General features: G+C 39.9%; 1 protein-coding gene across 2 annotated transcripts in view; it reads left to right on the top strand.

Moving 5' to 3' along the window:
* The first annotated feature begins 518 nt into the window (after positions 1-518).
* CALCR (calcitonin receptor) overlaps positions 519-21,356 on the top strand; it is a 154,616-nt gene continuing 133,778 nt past the window's right edge. For both annotated transcript variants that reach the window (XM_054274019.1, XM_054274018.1), the window contains exon 1: positions 519-762. The gene's annotated coding sequence lies outside the window, so the exon portion shown is untranslated. The remainder of the gene's footprint in view (positions 763-21,356) is intronic.

Here is a 21,356-nt window from a genome sequence, read left to right as displayed (position 1 = left end):
CGGGGGCAGCGCTCCACGCTTTCCTTCCCAAAAGATGCCCGCGACTGAAGCTCAACGCTGGCTCGGATCCTCCAAGAGGAGGAGGAGGAGGCGATGTCGCCGGCCGGGCCTCTGACATCTCAGGCTCCGAGCTCCGGCGGGGCGGCGCACCCTCGCTGCGGACAGAGCCCGGCAGACCGGGGGCTCCGGCCCCGCACGGAAGGGACCGGCGGTACCCAGAGCACTCGGCCGGGCTGCCCCCCCGCCTCCCCCGCGGGACGAGGGGCATGGGGGACGCGTCCCTGCCCCGGGCGGGCTCAGCGGGACCCCCCGTTCCTCAGGCGCTGTGTCGGGAGCGCCGCCCGGCCCCGCTCCCGCCGCCCCCGCAGCGCCGGCTCTGCGGCGGGAGCCGCGGGAGGGAGGCGGGGGCGGGGGAGGCGCTGCCGCCGCCGCCGGGCGGGCTCCGGCCGCCCCGCACCGACGTCGGCGCGAAGCCCCGCCGCGCCCGGGGTGGAGCGGGGAGCGGGCGCGGCGCGGGAGGCAGATGCTTCCCGAGGCGCAGCCCCGCCGGAGGGGCTCGACCCTGCCCAGTGCCTGTCCGCCCTCTCCGGGACGCGGGGACCCACCGGGCGGGCGTCGGGGAGCGGGCAGCGCCATGCGCCCCTCCGAGGAGTGAAGGGGTGGCCGGGCTGCTCCGGTGCGGGCGCGGAGCCGCCGCCGAGGTGGCTCGAGGTGACGGGAGGCCGGGAGAGGCGCCGCGCCAGCGTCCGTAGCGCTGCCACCGTAAGTCCCGGCAACTTCGCCGCCTGCCCTTCAGCACCCGCTGCCCCCGGGAGAGCGGCCCGGGCAGGCGGCGCGGGAGAGGCGCCGGCGTCCAGCGAACCCGCGGGGCAGGCGGGCAGCGGGGGGAGCGCAGCCTCCGGCTGGCAGTGCACCCAGAGATAGAGGGGGAAGAGGGATAGGGCTGTAGGAGCTCCGAGCCCTGCGGCGGAGTGTGCGGTGCGCGCCGTAGAAGGGGCGAGGGACGGGCTGGAGATCGGGGCGCAGCGCGGGGACGGGGCACGGCGGATCCCGGAGCTCCCGCTGCGGCTCCTGCCCTGGCGAGCGGGCCACTGCCGGCACCGTACCGGGTATGGAGCAGCCGCTCTCCGTGCTGGGAGTACAGCGCGTTTAAATGACACCTGAGTCACTAGTTCGTGCTTCTCAGGCACGTCAGATATTATCTCCGTGTCATTTTTCATCTGCTTGACCGATATCTGTACTTACTTTGGCGTTTCACACCGCAAATGTAATAAACAACGTTAGTTGGTTTCAGAATATTGCCATTGATGACGGTAGATTGATGTATGAGGCTATTTACTGAATGTGTCCAAGTACAATATAGTGCCTGCCAATTTTGTCTTTAAATTGCTATATTGATTTCATTCTTGTAGGTTTTTTTGACAAGGTTAATGTAGTTGACAATTTGCAAAGGAAAGAAAAACTTCTTTCCTGGAGGTTTATTTTAGTTACAGAATGGCAGTTGTAGCTGAAATGATGAATGAAAAAAATCATTCATAAAAAGAGTAAATAGAAAGATGTGTATCCTAAGACCTCTTGAAGTCAATATTGTCGATATCTAACAGATGTCTTCCTGCCAAGCTTTTGCATGCACTGGCAACCCTTGAACTTCTTAAGGGTAGTACAGTGTGTGATATTCTTCTCAGGAAGAACTAAGCACTTAAGAGTTAAGTAGTCTGATTAGAGGGAGTTTAGGATGAATTAAACAAGACATCACACTATAATGCTTTTTTATAGACACTAAATTAAATTAAGGTCTTGCTTCTGGTCCTTTTCCCCTTCAGTGAGTGAAGGGTGATATTGTGGGGGGAACCCTTGTGTTTGGTCAGTGAAAGGGTTCCTGTGTTGCTCTAGGGCTGAGTGTATCAGGGCTGACCAGGATGACATTTCTTTGCTGCCAACAGCTCAAACTGCAGGTGGTGTTGAGCTGAAGAGGAAATTTAATTCACCTCTCAGAATCCTAGGCATAATTGTCAAGTAGGTAAATTAAATACAGGAGAGCTAATACTTCATTGTAATTCCTTCAGACATATGATAACCTTTGCTGGTAGGCAACTTTTGCTAAGCTACCACTCTGATGCTTACTATAGCTGTCTTATGCTAGCTGACATGAAGTAGTTCTGAATGAACTAAAATAGTGTCTTTCTGTATCTACTGGCATGTATTAGAGTATGCAAACTTCATAAATCTTGGGTAGATGTTGGTCCTGTTAAGATAAATGGCAAAATCCCAATTAATCCCTCCAAAGGGTGGGTTTCACCATAGGTCTTCATTATCATTTATAGTGAGTGCCAGCCAAATTTACTTAGAAATTCAAGTGGCAATGTTTAAATCTGGCTGGTGATGGCACTTCAAACAACTCTACATAGTACTGCTTTAGAAGCATGGATAAGAGCCACACAGGTGTTAACAGTTTTTTAAAAAAGCTATATAGAATAAACTGCATTGTGCTTTCAAGTTCAGATTTGTCTTACACTCCAGTTTTCATTGGACTCAATGACTTTTTCATAAAAAAGTTGGATTACAGTTTTCATGTGCACCTTATTTTAACCAAGGTATTCAAGCAACACAGGGGGCACTATTTTCTGATGATTTTGTTTGTGGCAAAGTTTAGAAGTAAACTGCTAAATATTTGAACTACTATAAACATGTCAGCAAGCAACTGAGCCACATTACAGTTTAGTACTCTGCAATTCATAAGCTTTGTTGAGAGATGAACTGGAGCATCTTTTCTAAAAATCTTAATGTAATAGTAATGAATAATATGTTTATAAGGATTAGCTTAATAAACTGACAGAATATAGTTTGGCAAACTTTTTCTTTGCATGTCTACAGCTGAGTGATTTTGAAAAGCATCTGAAAAAGTTGACAATTTCCATTAATGATTAAAACAATGTTCTACAGAGGGTTTGATTTATTTTTTTTTTTTTTAATTCTGGATTGAGATAAAATGGGATAATGTGTAAAATCCAGACAGTTAATTTAAAGTCTGTATCTGTAGATCTATATGAAGCTACATGCGAGACCTGTTACATAATAATAGTGGTGTGACCAACATAGCTGTCAGTAATTCCTACTAGTTTTGTATAAGTGAAAATGGAGGAAGAGAGAGCATATCATGATTCAAAGTTCCTGAAAAAACATTAGATAGGAAAAAAGACTTTTCTATGCTTATTTTTTTTTCCAATGCATGCAAATAGAACTTTTGGGAAAATAAGCAACTAAATAATTGAGCTATAGTTGACTGAAAGTTATGCTAGCAAATACAATGAAATTCAATTTTGAAAGTGATAGTTGGTTCTATGTGTTAGTAAGTTGGTAAACTTGGTTCTGTTTTATTTCTGGTAATAAATGTTTGGTTCCTAACTGTTTTCATTTGTCAGTATTGAAACTCGTATTAATGTGGGCACAGATCTCACCTGGGCCTTTCAGGAGCAATCCTGTTTCGTGGTGAGCACTTCCCACCATTGTTTGTGCTAGGGTGGCATCCAGTCAGCTCCCTAACCACACACACAGAGTTAAATTCACTCTCTTGAAAAATTTGCAGTGTAAATAGTCAAGAGGGTCTAAGACGTCTTGCCAAAGGCCAGATGATGATCTGGGTCTGAAACATGAATACTCTGTACGTAACAACCGGAGATTGTGCACCTTTTAAGAAGATTAAATGTTAATTGATTCTTTGATAAAGGTACCCAGAAATGAATGACCAATACCTTAAGGCTGTATGTTATTTCCCACTGATCTTATTTTCTTCAGTATTAATCTCTATATTTAGTAACATTGGCCTTCAATAGGACAGCATATAATTACACATTGGTTTATATTGGTTTTTGTTCTTATACCCACTTTCCCTTTGAAATTGCTTTTAGCCACTTCAGTGGAGTGAATTTTGAAGTAGTTTAAATGAAGAGATACACTGAATTGCTCACATGAAGAACTACCTAATATAAGATAACAATAGCAGAGGGACTTGTCCATGTCTCAGTTAAGAACGAGCACTGCTAACAATGTTGGGCTTCACCTGGAAGTTACAACTGGAAAATCCAAGTTTCCTGCTAAGTGTAGTTACAGCCATTTCAGATGGACACCTTTTTAATCAAGGTGGTATCCACAGATACTGCAGGAATCTTTCTTCAGGGCATCTTCTGAAGCCAAGGATGCGGTCTTGCCTTGCCAGAGAGCCTGTGAGCTGTTCATTTGGCACCATGATTTTGAGGTGGCTCTCAGTTAAGGAGTATGGGAAGGAGCTGAGGGTGGTAGTTGCCCTCCAGCAGTGAGCTCCTTTTGACTCTTTGTGCTGCTTTGTATGGGTGTATGCAAAGATTTACCACTTAACCAAAGAAGTACAAGAAATTTAGGTGTTCAGCCATAAGAAGAAGCATAGTCACTGGTCATAGTTGATAGGGGATAACACTGGGAGCAAGAGTTCATATCAAGCACATCAGGGGTATGCTGCAGTATGTTTTTCCACGGTTCCCAAAGTACCTTTGGAATTAGGATCATGTGGTAGACAGGAGAACTGGAACCAGTTTTAGCAATTTACATGCTGAAGTGTAGTCCTGAAAGGTAACTTTCTACAAGGATCAGATTAACCTGTGTACCAGAGACTGAGGAAACATGTGAGGAGGAAGACTCCAGGGTCCAGGGGATGGACGGATGGTGCAGTACTCATTTTCTTACCTGTCTATATTGTACACAAAACCAACTGAAAAATGCAGTCCATGTAAGTGCACCTTATCTACTGCACCTCAACATGGTGGCCGTACTCCTTTTCCCAAAGTTATCATGTGGGGTTCAGGAAAGGTGACATGATGTGGCACCTGGACCCTGGCTTTTTTATTATTTATAATATAGAAGACCTGACACCGATTTGACAGAATGACTGTTCTCACCACTCTCTTAGGAGTGTTTTTGGAAATAGGCATCCATTTCAGTTTAATATGTTGCATTTCAATGTTGCAGTTTCATGTGACACTGTTTAGCAAATAATTTCTTGTTTGGTCATATCCAGCAGTGTATATAAGAACCAAATCACTTTGCCTGTGGTTTTTGACGAATAACATTAACTATTACCGAGATCTAGATGAAAAATACATTCTATGAATTTGAATAAATAAGCAGTATTTTTTAATCTATGGTTTCGCTGCATTTTATTAAAGATAGCTCTAATGTTATGTTCTTTCAAGGAGCATTAAGATATGATGTAAACATGTTGGGGGCTTTGACATGTTTATTTTGTGATGTCCTCAATAGCTTGGGATAAAGAAGGAGTTGTAAAATTGTTATTATTCAAAAGGAGGTGTTTGAAGTGCCTTTCTCTTCCTGGGTGGTCTACAAAGTGCTTAACGGCCCGTCAGCAATTATTAAAAAATATTTTTATTCTGGTAATTTCTTCTAGAAATTAAACATCCTTCAGGCAATGCCAAATGAGTTTACAGACATATTTGGAGGTTGTTTGAGTCAAGATGAATTGTGCCACATCTTCAGAGTGGTCTTCTCAGAGTTAAGCTGACAATTAAAAATACCTTTTTAATATATTACATGCCTCTGATAACACAGTATTACTATTACAAATGTGTCAAAGCTTCATGATTAAGACTGTGCTGAGATATACTTGTAAAAGAAAAGCTAACTAAACTTCTATTTTACCTTTTATTAGTGACTGGAATGAGACTCCAGATTTGGCAGTGTCCTTTCAAAGGTCAACTACATTTTCTGCTTGTGGTTTTTTAATAATGAAATATTTACTTGCTTTTCAGTGTTCACATAACAAAAACTGCTGTAATTCATGGCACTGTTTAGAGCTTGATGGAAGACAGAGAAAGGTAACCACAGACTGAATAAATTCATAGAGTGAATTAGCCACTTCTGTTTCTCTCAGGCAGCACTGAGGCATTAACTAACATCAGAAAGCTCAAGTGACTGTAGCATCTAAGCTATGATGTATGCAGATGGATGACTCTTTTTTCAGTCTTGATTTCCCTCCAGCTGATATCAGCAATGAGTGTTAACTGCTTAGAAAAATCACAAGTAGCTCTTTAGTTGTATTTTATTTGTATCTTGATGTTCCCTACAAGTTTTGTGTGCCAGAGCAGTTATCTGTAGCAAATCTAGCTATGATGATTTAAGTGAATCATAGAATATCAGGTTGGAGAGAAGCTCAACACGAGCTGGCCATGTGCTGGTGCAGCCCAGAAAGTCAGATGTGTCCTGGGCTGCACAAAAAGCAGCATGAGGTCAAGGGAGGTGATCCTCCCACTCTATTCTGCCCTTGTGAGACTCCACCTGCAGAGCTGCATCCAGCTCTGGGACCACCAACATGAGAAGGATATGAACCTCTTGGAGCAGTTCTGGAGGAGGAATGTGAAGTTGATCAGAGGGCTGGAACAGCTCTGCTGTGAGGACAGACTGAGAGTTGGGGCTGTTCAGCCTGGAGAAGAGAAAGCTCCAGCGAGACCTTATAGCAGCCCTCCAGTACTTAAAATGGGTCAACAGGAGGGCTAGAGACTGATATTCTACAAGAGCATGCAGTGATAGGACACAGGGGAATGGCTTTAAACTGGAAGAGGGCAGATTTAGATTGCATCACAAGAGAAAACTTTAGATAAGAGTGGTGAGACACTACTCTTGCCCAGAGAAGTTGCGGATGCTGCATACTTGGAAGTGTTCAAGGCCAAGCTGGATGTGGCTTGTGATCTGTGAAGAAGCAAAATGAGTCCTCAAAATGATTTTTCTGTTTAAATTTACCCCCACTACGGTTCAGTGTCAAACTGGTGATGTTTTACTCTTCTTTCAGTACAAAATCTCTTTATGTCTCACTTTTGCACAAGTTATGTTCTTTTGAGCAGACCTACCACCATGTGACTTTTTTCCAACTTTATTTGATATATGTCTCTGTTTACATACCCTTAGTGACCTGTAGCCTTAGTCTGTAGCTTGTGTTCTGTAGTCTTAGTTACCTGTACTCTGCAGGTGCTTCATCACTAGTCCCCTCTCTTGCTTTTAATTTCCTTTTTATTGTTGAAACATGATGGTGTAATTTGCCATATGCCAGCTAAAAAGCGGATGCCAAGCATCTCTTAATGGATAAGTGTGATTTCTCATGGAAGAGGTATGAATGCTGTCCCACAAAGTTATAGCTCTTTTTGGGGTATGGGCTAGTGCCATCCATTGTAGTAAAATGAACACAGAAGATATTAGATGACCTTTCCATTGCTATGTATAGACTATATACTCATATTAACTATACTCGCTTGCTAAACAGGGTAAGCATTTCATACTCTTAAATATGCTGTGTGCAATCTCATCCAGACTTAAATATTGAAGGACAGGAGAGAGAGGATGCTCACACTTCCACTACTTGGATTGTTTAGAGAAACTTGCTGAAGTTTTTTGGATTTGGTAAAAAAAGGTGTCTATGACTGATGAGTGTCTTGTGTGACCAGAAGTTGGATCCCTCTGGATAAGAACTCCTTTTGTTCTCAGCAGCCAATCCAGCTCCTAATGGGATCTCCATTTTCTTTTGTCTTCAAAACAATACAGAAAGGGAAGGTAGGTTTACTGCTTTTATCCTCAGTCATGCTGTTGCTGTAGAGGGAGAAACACTGGATTGAAGGATATGGGATGTAGAAATAGCATCAAATAACACAAAATTTAAAGAGTGAAATGTTTTGGAGGAAAGGGAAAACTCAGAAGAAAGTTTTGAATGCTATATGCACCTGAGCATTTGGTGGTAGAGATAAACTGGGAAGTTATGCTACAAAATGCTTGATTTACTAATAGCAGTGTCTTCCATTTACCTATATTGTAGCAGGGGAAATTCCATCTACATTTCAAAGGGCAATTTAGTTGAAGTAGCTTACAGAATCTCTGGTAAGTCTTTGGCTTTGCTTCAGGGTGTTTAAGAACATTGAGAAACTGAAAGAGTAAGCCATAGACAGTTGATCACAGGCCCCTTACTGTGCAGAGTTGTAGTGCTTGGAATTTAGCAAGTCCTCTAAGCTCTGGTCCTGATTAAAACTCGGTGATAGGGAACAAATGGTGTGAGTGGAGATTTCCTTAAATGTTCTCGAGGCCCTCTCCACAACTACGGACTGCTGAAGGGTCTGACTCTTTTAAGCCTTTGAGCTATTTTGTGTTAGAATACAATGTTTTCTTCTGTGTTCAAATGTTGCCAAGTACGTTTTGGGTTGAAGCAGGATCATGTAATAAATAATAATCATTGTTACCATATGGTCTCACAGATAAAGTAGATTCAGTATATTCTTGTCAGATGTTTTTTCTTGCATTTTTTGGTTTTATTCTCTCAGGGTATTTGATAGTGTGCACTTCCTAAAGACTGGAGTAATTTCAGCACTGAAAAGAAAACAAGCATGTGTGGATTTATAAGTGTTTAAATGCCTGCTGACTTTATTGGCAATCAGACCTGAAATGTTTTGGAAGAAAAGCGTTAATCCCATGAAATGCCTGATGTAATCAGAGGTCATCACTGGAGAAACCCGTAGGTAGCCACCAAATATATTTATCACTTCTTTTTCATCTGCTGTTCAGATGTACATGCAGAAAAATAAGCCAAGCCCACTTCAGCACTTTGTCATTGTTGTAGCTGTTTGAGTTGTCTGCACAGTGACAGAAATTACACAAATCTTTGCATTTAAACTAGCAGCCCCCCCTTTAATAAGAGGGAAAGGAGTGGGGCTTAAATGGCCTATAGTGCATGAGAAATGAGTGTGATTGAGCCAGAAGGAGGTATGTACGCACTGTATGCAGAAAGGGTCCTGAGGAACCTCAAATATTAACTGAAAGCATCTCCATCTCCTTGCAAAATATTGCGACAGTGTTGCTTTGATGCTTTATTAGAATCAAAGCCTATAATTTATCTACTTATTTACATAACTTGCAACACATGGTCAGTATATTACTTGCTGTAATGTGAATCATCAAATGCTCCAGACATATCACATACCACATCAAAGAACATATTTGATGGGAGGTTTCTTGAAGTGATGAATTGTATTTTTTTTCGACTGATATGTAATTCCACATGGAGAAATCACACAGGTTTAATATTAGAAGAAATTTAGTTATGCCAATTACTTCAGTGTAGAATTTAAGAAAATTCAGAACTAATTTTACTGTTGAAAATATTCATTTTTTTCAGAAGTGAAAATTAAACATATGAATTAATTACAGGATTTTAAAAATATAATCTTGGGCTTACTATCATTATAAAAATACTTTTACAACTGAACAAAATTGCAGTTATGTATAAAATTTTTTATATTAAAATACTCTTTTAATTTTTTAAATATCACTGTAATATGATAAGTGTCTTGAACTCTACAGCAGACATGGTTTGAATGGATAAGGGTGCAACAGACTGGAGGAGATATTGGGAGAGAAAACAACCTTATTCACAGTGTATACTTATTATTAAAAAAAAAAAATCTATCTTAGGTCTGTTGGATTTATTTGGAAAGTTTTAGCCAGATAATTTTCACGATCTCTGGAGATCTCCTGTGGTGCATGATGTATTCCTTTGCTTACATTCACAAGTTCTGGTCGCCCTTTTTGCCTGAGAAGTTCTTGTGCTACCATGCACTGGAAAATGGACTTGGCAGTAGATGGCTTCTGAGTCAAGACTGAACCTTCCACATTTGTGTAAGAACACACCCACACATGTACAGCCCAGATCTTCTTGAGCTTCCCTCTGCAGGCACAGTTTTGAGGTAGTATAAGCCAGTTTGTGCTGCCTCAGAGAGAGCTGAGAGAACATGCCTAAAGTACAAAAAAAAACCAAAATAGCAGGAAGAGGTATAAACAGTATGGAAAATGGAAATGGTTTCACACGTGGAAGAAGGATACCAGAATTAGGAGTTAGTACTGAGGACCAGTAGAGTGTGTAGTTTGGGGCAGGAGTCATTTGAGAAGGACAAGCTTGTACAACACATTAGATGCTGAGGGATAAACTGACATTTCCAGAAACAGGCATTTAGAGACTAGTTGGGAATAGGAACTTGCATGACATCAGAACATTAGGAGGAAGATGCATTGGAAGAGACAGAATTACCTCCCCCCTTCCCCACTAAATATATTGGAATCATGAAGCTGGGAAAATGAGTGTTAAGAAGGGGAGAAAGTAAGTGCCTGGGAAAGAAATTCAAACTGCAGTGGCAGAAACCTTGGAAGGAGCTAGGTCTGACTAGGAATTGTAAATGGTACTGAAAGAATGGAGAGTGGGAAGAGGTGAGAAGAAACAGCTAGTGTCTGTGAGGAGACATGAGTACAACAGAAAAAAGTTCATGATGGAGAAGCTCAGAGTAGAAAGAGGCACCATCCTTGATAATGCACCAGTGACAGACGACCTGCAAGAGCCTCACCCATATTCTGCTGTCAGCACACATCTGTGAAGAATTTTGGTGAAGAACTTCTGCAGCAGAGTTTAAAGGCTCTAGTCTCTCACAGGAGCCATTTTCACTATCTGTAGTTAAAACACTGGTGTAATGGGTTTATTGTGTCAGGCTTCAGTGGGTATGGTACAGAAGCTGTCTGGGAAGATAATTAATTTTAGCAACTCTTTTAGTTCAGCACATTCAGTGTGTGAGCAGGACTTGCAGACTGTAAGCTATGTACCAGTCTTTATGATAGTAATTTAAACCAAGCTGACAGACAAAAACTGGAGAAAATTTTATGTTACTCACACAGAAAAAGGCTAGAAGTGTAGACCTTTTGGAAGAAGAAAGCTTCATTTAATGCACAGGTTTGGTTGATGGAATCTTATTTTTTGCTGGACTTCAGGCAAAGAATGGGAAAGATCCTGCTTCTCATATGATTTTGTAGAGAGAGATGAGAAGATTTGTAGACATCTATAAGGCAAAAAAAAATTGAAGCTGACAGAGGAAATGTGGATAGACAGTTGGAGCAATTTGAAGTGTATGGTTTCAGAGAGAAAAATTCTCTGTTGAGTAAAGAAATCTTAGGAAAGCTGAAGACCTACTGAGTCCTTTGGTGTGAGTGAATCAACCAGCTGAAATTGATTAAAAATAGACTCTTTTTGTGGAGGGGAGATAAAAATGAAATAAAAGTATGAATGTTAATGGAGGAGACTTGAACATCCTAGAATACCACTAAAATAGCTAGAAAATAAAAGATACAGATGAGGGGACATTTGGTGATGACATATAGATGATAAAATGTGGGTCAGCTGTCATTTGTGTACACAGTCCCACAGAGAAGCACCAACCAAAGTTCACATTAGAAGCATGGTCCAGAGCCACAAACCCAGCAAGATGCCAGTGAGCATGGGAGTATCATAAAATGAAAAATGAAAAGCAGGTGTTTAAGAATATGTATGCTGAATACTACAAAGCAAACTGAGGAGATCAAAGGTGAAAAGTGTGCAGCTGAAGAATGTTGCTGGGGAAAGCAGCCAGGAGAAATGTTGATGTTAAAAAAAGGAAATTTATAGTGGTGAGATATACATCTTTTCAAATAAATTTAGAAAAAGTAGCCATAAAAATGAGCATCAGTACTGGGGACAAGTTTTGGGACTAACTTTAGGAAAAATTGAATCTGTGGCATACAGCGCAGCTAGTAATATACAAAAACATTTATACTATGCAGATAAAAGTCCAAAGATACAAGTAAACATCCAGATATCTCTATAATAGACACCCCTGCAGAAATAATTTTGTATTGAAAGGTTAGCTATGCATTTAATTTGATAAATCCATTACAAGCAGTAAAATCTGGAAAAGAATATTTGGCCTGGCAGGCCTGTGTAATGGTTTATGAGTGTGTTTGAAAACAGAAGACGTCAACTGCTTGCTGCAGAATCTACCTAGAAGGCAGTACCAGAAGTGCACTGCTCTGTGATAGCTATTTCCACTGTGACCCCCTTGGCAATAAAAATGTTAATTAGAAAAGTGAAGAAGCCATGGGAAAGGGTGCACTTGATGATGGCAGTAGAGAAGAAAAATGATAGGGTATTCCGCATATGCATAGATATTAAAGATCTTTAAGGCAATGAATCAAGAATAAATCAACTCAAGAACAATCATGCAATCATGCAGGAACAAAACAACCCACTCATGCTAAATGTCATCACTTCCAGACCCTCTATAACAACCAAATTCATTATGTTAGATGCACAGTTTGATACTGGAAAGTCTGATAGGACAAGGAGAGCAGCTAATTAGTGCTTTCCAACACTTCATCCAGAAGGCAGTTTCAGAAAATCTGCTGGTAAATTGTTTGCACATGATATATCGAAGAAGAAAGGTCTTGGAATAGCAGAATGTCTCACACTCTTACCAGAGTGAACGCCACTAAAATCTGATAGTGCTAATCACATGACACTGGGGACATTTAGAAATCACAGTCAGATCCAAATCATTAGCGAGCAGATGAGTGGTAACAGTAGAGAGTGATCTAATGGAATGGATTGTCCAGAGAAGCTGTGGAATTCCCCTCCTTGTGGAGATTCAAACTAGCCTGGATATCACTCCGAATAAGCAGATCAAGCTTTGAAGTTAGCCCTGCTTTGAGCAGGGTGCTTAGATTATCTCCAGAGGTCCTTTACAGCCAATTTTATTCTATGACTCAGGGAATTACTGTGGTCTGGAAAGGAGGCATCCAGGCATCTCCAAAAATGGGAAAAAGGAAAAGAGCTGAAAGCACTGATCTCTCCAAAGGAAATTAAACTCAGAGTAGGGTAAGCAACTCACCTGCTAAATAGCAGAAATTATGTTATCTCTGTAAGAACTTGAAGGAGGAACAGGCTTTTATGTGCAATTAAAAAATGGACTAGGAAATTTAGAAAATAGACAGAGTTTACCTTGAAACAAAAGGCAACATTCCATGGGAAAACACCTCTATAGGATGTGCTGCATGAGCTATGGACATTGCAATAGTCATGTACATTTATGCAGCATTACAAAAGCCCAAATCACTGTCAGCTATCTTTTAAATGCTTTTCCTTCCATGTATTAGATATTGCTCCCTCATCCTCCATGTGTATGATATGCTGAGCTACTGAAAGCAGGTGGTAAGTTTAAGAGGTCTTTGATTAAGGAAAAAAATGCCAACTCATCAATGCGGCATTATGTCATAGTAATGTTATCTCTCACCAAACAGCAGTAGTTTGGAGGTTAATTATTTGTCAGTGAAGCATTTATACTGCAGAAATGAGCACCAAGGAAAAAGCCATGTAGACAAATTCATAAATCTGTTTACCATGAAAGGTTTTATGTATGTACAATAAATGAGATCCACTGATTACCAATGATAAAGTCTTGAATCACTTTTCTTTAAGTGGGCACTGTTCATCCTTAAAAACCCAGGGAAGAAGGATTCCAAGAGCAAAAGAAGTGTGAGAACCAGCATTTAAAACTGTAGTAACTATTACCAAAAAAAGCTAAATAAGGGTTATGCAAGTAGTTTCTAACTTTGGAGTTACCTTTATAATCTGGAGAAGCTTTAATTATGACTTTATTACATGAATTTGGAGACTTAAAAAAAACCCAGAAAGCTAAATAGAATACTCTTGAGACCTAATGTTAAAGTGATCTTAATGCTGCTGAATAAAGCTCATCAATCTTCAATAAGGTGGAATCTGACAGCAAGTCTGTTAGTGTTCAGGTTTAATGCTAGTGCATGAAGAACTTGCATTTTCTCTGTGGGTCATTACCATTAGCCTGATAAAAGAAGTACATCTCTGTTCTTCATACTTAGATTCCTTTTAAGATATTTTTTTAAGAGCAGATTTCACACACTGTAAGAGAAATGAAGGGGTGCTAGGGCATGAGGCAGCTCCCACAGCTGAAAGAACTGCCATCCTGTCAGAGACTGAAATGTGTCAGGGGCAGGTTTTTCTGTGACAGGACTAACACAAGATGTGATCTGTTATTCAAAGCAGTTAAAATAGGGAATCCTGTAAAGTATCTTAAGATACTTTTTTACTTTTAAGACAACTCTAGAATTTTTGTAGGCTTTCATACCCGTGTCAATGTCTTTTTATAAAGAGAGGAATATCATACTGGTGAAATCCTTCTTGGTACACTGACTTCCTCAAAATTTGCTGAATCCCAAAGCAATAGGATTATGTACGAAGAACTCCCAGTTAAAGGTAAAGAAAGAGAGAGAGACTTTTGGAGACCCCTTCAGGTAGCCACACATCTATTTGAGAGAGATATCTAGTCATAAACTGCCTTTCCTCTTGCTCCATTTTGCTTAATTTCTACATGATTATTCCTGAGCAGTTTTCTCCTTCTTAATTGTCTTTGATATTTCAGGAAAATTCTTGGGTATGGAAAAAGTATGAGGGTGGAAAATTTGAGAAGTTATATGTGGCGTTCTTAAAAATCAGTAATTTCGATTTTTTTTTTCTTATAATTTTATTAAAGCAGCATTTCACAAACTATTTTCCATAGCATCCTCGTCTTAAGTGAAATTTTAGGGCAAAAAGAGCAAGTAAGAAGCACTGCCAAACAGGACAAACAAAGAACTTCTTGAGTATACAGGCTAACTTGCGTGATGTGACTTTTTCCAAGAGGTGAAAAAGGGAAGTCTATCTACATTGTTTATTTAGGTAGAACTAGGGGTTTCTGTAGCCAGGAGATACACTCTAAAAGTAGGCTCTATATGCTGTGCTATGACAAAGGAATGAAATAGCAAAAAATCATAGAGCTGCCCAGGAGTGTGAGGTTAGAACACAGTAAGTAGGCACATCCTGGTTTGGGTGAGAAGAAGGAATTGTGTGTTGGTGGATAAAAGCACATCTGTACTGTTACCACATCAGTTACTGCACCAAATACTTCTTCCAATTACAAAAAGAAGGATGCTCTTAGAAGGCATATTGATGCTTCTTTTAAAACTAAGTAAGCCAACTCTGTGACCCCTTGTATTTCACACTTGTTATATCAAAGCCTTAACTCTTCCTTGAAAAGACTTGATTCATATCAAGTCCTATTTGTACTGCCAGTGTAGCAAACAGTGAAAATAGTGAAAATGAGAATAGGATCTAACACAAAGACTTAAAATCTACTTAAATAATTCATATTTATATGCATTAATCTGTTAGTGGAAGGGACCCTGGAGAAGGTAGGTATAGATGTAATACATTTTTGTGTCAAAGTCTTTTAACTCTGCTAGAATAGAATAAATTGATCTGAGTGATGAATGAGAATGTGTCCCTCTGTTTTTTTAGTATTTTTTTTATCCCCATATCTTTAACAAGATATGGGGAACAGCAACACACTTTTCTGAAGGTTTATGTTTAATAATGGAGACTATAAACTCATTCCAGTTCTTAGGATTTTTCTGGTATCTTGCACTCCACAATTGGAAGGGATGTAAGACACAAGTATACTTGGCAGTTTCGTACTAGAAAACAATATTTTAAATAACAAGAAAACCCAGTAGTTGAGGAAGAATGTAGTGGCTAAACAATTAAATAACAGAGCTGAAATAATCTCACAAACCCAAGAAATACAAACTCAAAGCTGAAACTTTTCTTTTTTGAATTTTCTTTTTGACCACACCTAAAGCAAAGCCTTATTTTCCTCTAAAACATGATATTAATTCCATCATGTTTGCTTGTGTGCAGCTCTGCATGTGTGCGCATATATTGCATTTTTTAATTGTTGAATTGTTCCATTTTCAATGGAAAGTCTGGACAGTACCTGTTAGCCTAATGGAGGAGAACAGAAAGAATGGTAAACAAATTTTAAGATGCTGCCTTCTCATCAGGAATAGAAGCACCAGGGGGAAACAGTTAATAGGAAAATAAAAGAAAAAATGCTCATGAAATATGGTTACTGATGCTGCTACTACTACAAGAGAAAAAAAGAGGCACAAAACCCCAAGCTTAAGGAGCACTGAGAGGATTTAATTTTAAATTTTCTTAGTTCAGTTTTACGGAACTACCCTAAAAAGCAGTCTTTTTCAGTTTTGTCAGATCTACTTCATCTACCTCTCCAATCACTCGCTGGAGGTTGATGAAGTGTCCGGTAGGTGGCATCCTTTTAACACAGTGCTGGCATCAGTTGGTGTGGGTTGAGGTTGTTTGGGGTTTTTTTAGTTAAATGCATTTTTTTCTGCAGAATTTGAATGGATTATCACAGAATTGGCACATGCAGAACTTATGTTGTTGTGAGGCCTTTTATTCAAGGCTTTCAAATTTGGCATTTCCAAGCTTCAAAAAGATTTCTATTTAGAAATCTAAGTGGAAGAAAGAGAGGGAGAAAGTGTTTTCCCTCATTGGTTCAGAGCAAGTTTCTGAGGGAGTGTACAATGAGCTACATGTTCACAGCACCTACTGAAATCACTCTGTGTTTTCTAACTTGAGGGCCCTGGTTTAAATTAAAGACTTGTTTCCAGAACCTGGTGATTAGGATATCATATTTACATTTGAGCAATTGATGCCTGAAATTGTGACATCTTATCATCTGCATTTAATTTACCTCTATTACATTTTGTTCATTTTTGAGAAGTATTCGGTTTTTTCTTCCTAAGAAACAATGCTCATGAAAGCTGGGGAAGTCTGTGTGGTCACAAACCCCTCCGTGTTTGCACACAGTTCCACATGAGAATGATGTCATCAGAGGTGGTTTGATCAAGCACATGCTCTGTGCTGTTTGTGTTTGGCACAGGGCATCCGTGTCAGGTGCCAGCTATCCATTCAGTTAAAGCAGTGCCCCCTCTGAAAGCACACGGAGAATTCACAGGCTGATTGCAGGTGGAAAACAAATCCCCTTAACTTGTTCAGAAACATGTAATGGATCAGGATGTTGAGTAGCCAGGGATATCTGGGGATGTCTTGAGAAAGTGTTTGCAAAGAGCTGTTCTTCAACTCGAGCTTCACCTCCTGGTCTGCTTGAAGGTTCACCTTGCTTGGAGGAGAAAAGCAGCAGAAGTTCATTGTGGCTGGAAAGACCAACAAAAATGTTCTCAGCCACTGTCTAGTAATACAGGATCTGAAATAAATACACTTGCTAGCTTGAGAACAAGTCTTATTGGTTCCAAAGCTGTCTTTGCACAGGATTGACAGATCTGCATCAAATGGAACATGGAGGGGGGTGGGGGTGTAAACATTTTTCTGCAATTTACTACTCTGATGTTTGTGGATTGACATGGGGATAAAGATGCCATAGTGTTCTCTGCCAATCTACAATTGGTCTAGTTGTATCTACAAGTCCTGGTACTGTAATAAATCAATTATATTGTCAATTTGCATCAGATTGAGAGGTCACTGAGAAGTGAAGTTTAAAAAAGTAAGTGTAAGATACTGGCCTATTACATTTCTTCTGTTATTTGTTCTGAATACATATAAATTATCCAAAATTGTGTTGAAGATGTCATATTAAGGGGAATACAGCTGTTTTTATATTCTCTATGCATGTGCCCTCAGTGTTGTGCTCTCCACGTACACACCAATCAAAGAGTCCACCTCTATAACTTCTTCCATCCCTGACAACTTTGGCTGGCACAATCTATCCCAGGGAAAACTCCCAAAAAGACAAAAGTAAAAAAAGGATGTGGATTATTGCTGGTAAATATATAAATAGAAACAATATTTCCAGAGCTAGAAAATTCCACTTAAAACAAAAGTATGGGAAAACTTTTTAGTGCAATTGTCAAAAAATAGTACCACGTTAAGTGAATATGTCTGAGGACTACAAGGGTAATTTTCTAACCAAATGTGAAGGGCAAAGTCATATTCCCAAGTCTACAGACAGACCATCTCTGTTTATCTGCTGCCAACCACAACTTTCCCAGATTGTACCAGGCTGAAATTCCTAGGATAGGATCATACCCTCCCTTCAGAGCGTGAGTGGCAGTGTATGAATCAAGCCAATTCATAAATCTGCTGCTGCTGTCTGGAAAAAGCTCAGAGGAGCTGAATTAGTAGCATCAGGGGAAGGACCCCAGTAAGTAATGTTTCAGACCTGGATGGACTGATAGTCTTTGAAATAAGCAGGCTGCTGGAGGAGAGTGAATGGGAAAAATTCCTTCCTCTTTTGAACTTAGAGGTGGAATGGAGTTCCAATATTTGAGACAGACATGGGGGAGAGAGATAATAAAACAGAGAACACCTCGGGGCAGTGCTCTCTTGGATGTCACAGCATAGACCATTGCAGCAGACAGAGATATTTGTCTCAGCCCTTGCTCAATGATGCTCCCAAGTTGCTTTAGTGACTCATCTTCATTGCTGATGTTGAAGCAGTAGGTGTCTGGTAGCAAGGACTGTCTGTAATCATAACTCGAGCTCTGTGGCAATTGCTTAACAAATCAGCAGCCTGTTCAGTGCATCTGTCACAGCTTACTGTGCAGGCATGGAGAGCTGTGCTCACACAGCCCCCAGGGACGTTTCACATCCTCAAATGTTTTAACTTGGTGCTAGATCTGGCTGAGGGGTGCAGAGCCCCTCATTGCTGAACAGGTACCTGAAGAAGATCATGTAGGGAAGTTTCTTTTCTTTCCAATAAAGGTACTCTTTATTGCTTGCTAATAAGTGGTCTGTAGGACAGACTCCCACCATATTTAAGCAAACTGAGGTCCAGTTTGAAGAAAGAAAGAATTATTGAATGCCTCAATGCAGAATTAATTATGTCAGATTCTACAGGAACATTTATCCCTATGAATTATTAAAGTTTCTTTAAACTATCATCTGTCTCTGAGTAGTTGAAACCTACTCTCCAGGGCTCTTCAAACACCAAACCAAAACACTGTTCCCATCCCAGAAGACTTACCAGCTAAGCCAAGAGACAGATGTACTCCATGTGGATAGAAACAGAGGTAGTTTTATGAGAGACTGTAGTTAATAGCAATGTATTCAGTAATACTACAAGTTTATTTGTAGCACTTCTTTTGTGGCAGATGTTTCAGAAAATGCAGCAAAGTTTAATTATACAGTCAGTTAATTAAGAAATTATAGCAGGCACTGAATGAAATTAGGGGCTATAATCAGGAAGTGTAAGTTTTTTATAGATCAACTTTGAAAACAGCAGTGTGAGTAAAGCTGAGAGACTGAGAGGGCAGGAAAAGAGACAATAGGATGAGTCAAGTAGGCTTTTGACACAGCATTGTTCAGTATGAATAAAGAAGTTATGGCAGATTTATAGTTATTAGATAGTATAAGAAAACATGGATTCAAAAGAAAACCTGATATTAAAAGAGAAAGTATGGAAGAGATTAGAAGATGGACTGGAGCAAGTACATGGAGAGTTTGAAATTAATTTAAAATGAATTTTTAAAAAATTGTACATTGATAAAGTTAAAAGAGAATGTATAAATAGGTACAGGTCTTCAAGTTGGCAAAAGTGTCTCTAGACAGCTCAGTCCTGGAGCTTGAGTCTTGTAATGGGTCACAATAAATAGCTGCACTGGATAAGCTGACCAAAAAAACAACTGTGAAGGCCCTTTTGTGGCCTTTTCTCTTATACTACTTGTTTGATGGTAATATTTCTTTAGATTACATCTGTATTTGATGATACCTCAGGTAGATTTGTGGCTGGATTGCTGTATTGGTGTTTGGCTATCCAGTAGATTACTGGTTTTTTTCTATTTTGTTTGCTTGTAAATGCCCCCCAAATTTGTGTCCTACTTTATGTCCTTTAAAATATAAAACTTGTAAAGAGAAAGCAAACTTCACATGTGTAGCAGCTTCTGCTTTATAATTAATATTTGATCCTGACTTAGCTTTTGAACCTACTAACTTGAAGTTACTTTCAGTTGCTTTGTCTTTTTACTGGAAATGATGTGGTCTTGACTCAGGGAAGAGAGTTATTGATGGTGAAGTTGCAAAGCAATGTGTGGTTTGAAGAGGCAAATATTTGCTTGAGCAAATGCATAATTTTTTTTTTCATATTGTGACACGGTTTGGGTGTTTAATAATTATTGCTTACTATACCAACCTGGGTATGTCATGCTCCTTTTTAAGGCATGATTTATGTGATTTCTGCTCACGTATCTGACTTGATATTTGGACAAGCCCTCAGGATCTAATTGTGTTTCAGCTGAAATCACCACTAAAACCGACATAGTTCAGAAAAGTTCTTAATAATCCTGTGAAATACCCAGAGTGGGCAATTCTGAGAAAAAATCATTGATGTTATTCTTGATTTATTGATCGAGATTTAGACAAGGGATAAGTTAACCAAATAATTGAGCAGTTCAGAGCGCAACTGTTCTGTGGCCATACTTGGTTTCAAGTTTATCCATTAATTACATTTCCTGCAACTATCTCTGCCTACCAGATTGGCAACACATATGCAAAACACATTTAAAACTATTTTGCCACAAACAGACAGAGGTAATGAGCTCATTTCTATGGAAATAATTCAATACTGTCATTGTTGCCTGCCTACCAACTGATCTGTAAAAATGTCCAAATTTAATAGCTTCTCATTTATTGAGAAATGCAGAAAAATAAGAGCATAAAACACACATAGGAGGTAATTGATTCATAAATAAGCTTGGCTTTCTGTTAGATAATTAATCTGGCCTTAATTCAGAAGAAAAAAATTAGTAAATCAATGCTAGCAGGTAGCACTTGTAAGGGAGAGAAGTATCAACTGTGAGACTAATAATTACATGTCTTGTGTGTTGCAGTATTTCATCAATGCAAATCCACTAATCCTTCTGAAGGTGATCCTGCTCACATTTGCAAATATAATTCAAAAACCTCTGCCTTGAATATAATGATCTGCCTGGAAAAAAAACAGACAAGTAAACCAACTCTAAATCTATTCCTATTTGATGTTTTCATGAGCTTTCATAATTTCTGAGGGCAACAAAGGAAGGCGTCAGAAAACTTTTTTGGGAAATTAGAGTGGAAATCAAGATTTAGATTCTCAGAAGATGTGGTTTCAAACACACAAATTAAGGGATTTATCCAAGTGCATTAAACAATGGGTACACTCCGGTTTCCTTTGGGCATTTTAGTGTTCCATTTTTCTTCAGCCCTTTTCAGCAGGATTGCCTCTGCCATTAATGAAAATTTGTCAAGAAAGGTCAAGCCCCAGAAGGTAAAGGACTGGCCTGATTTGACATCTGATGTATCAGATGGTGATTTCATCAGATTTCAAGATTTATAAGCTTCAAGATTGTTGAAATCATGCTGGAAAGTCAGCAAGGAATACAAGAGTGTAATGAGTGTTTTCTTAGATGATAGTCTTTGTCCAGAATCAAAACTGAACTGATACTGCAGGTGTGTTTGATGACTAAACATAGAGAACAGTCAAAACCAAGATTCTTCTCATTAGTTAATGGTAACTAGGACATTAATTAGTGTTTCTGTCTGTTTATTTCTTTGTGAG

Source organism: Melozone crissalis, unplaced genomic scaffold, assembly GCF_028551555.1.
Source record: "Melozone crissalis strain CALT ecotype California unplaced genomic scaffold, PUWL_Pcris_2 ptg000016l_1, whole genome shotgun sequence".
NCBI lineage: Eukaryota > Metazoa > Chordata > Aves > Passeriformes > Passerellidae > Melozone > Melozone crissalis.
Note: the sequence above shows the minus strand (reverse complement) of the source record. Positions and strands in the feature narration are given on the sequence as shown.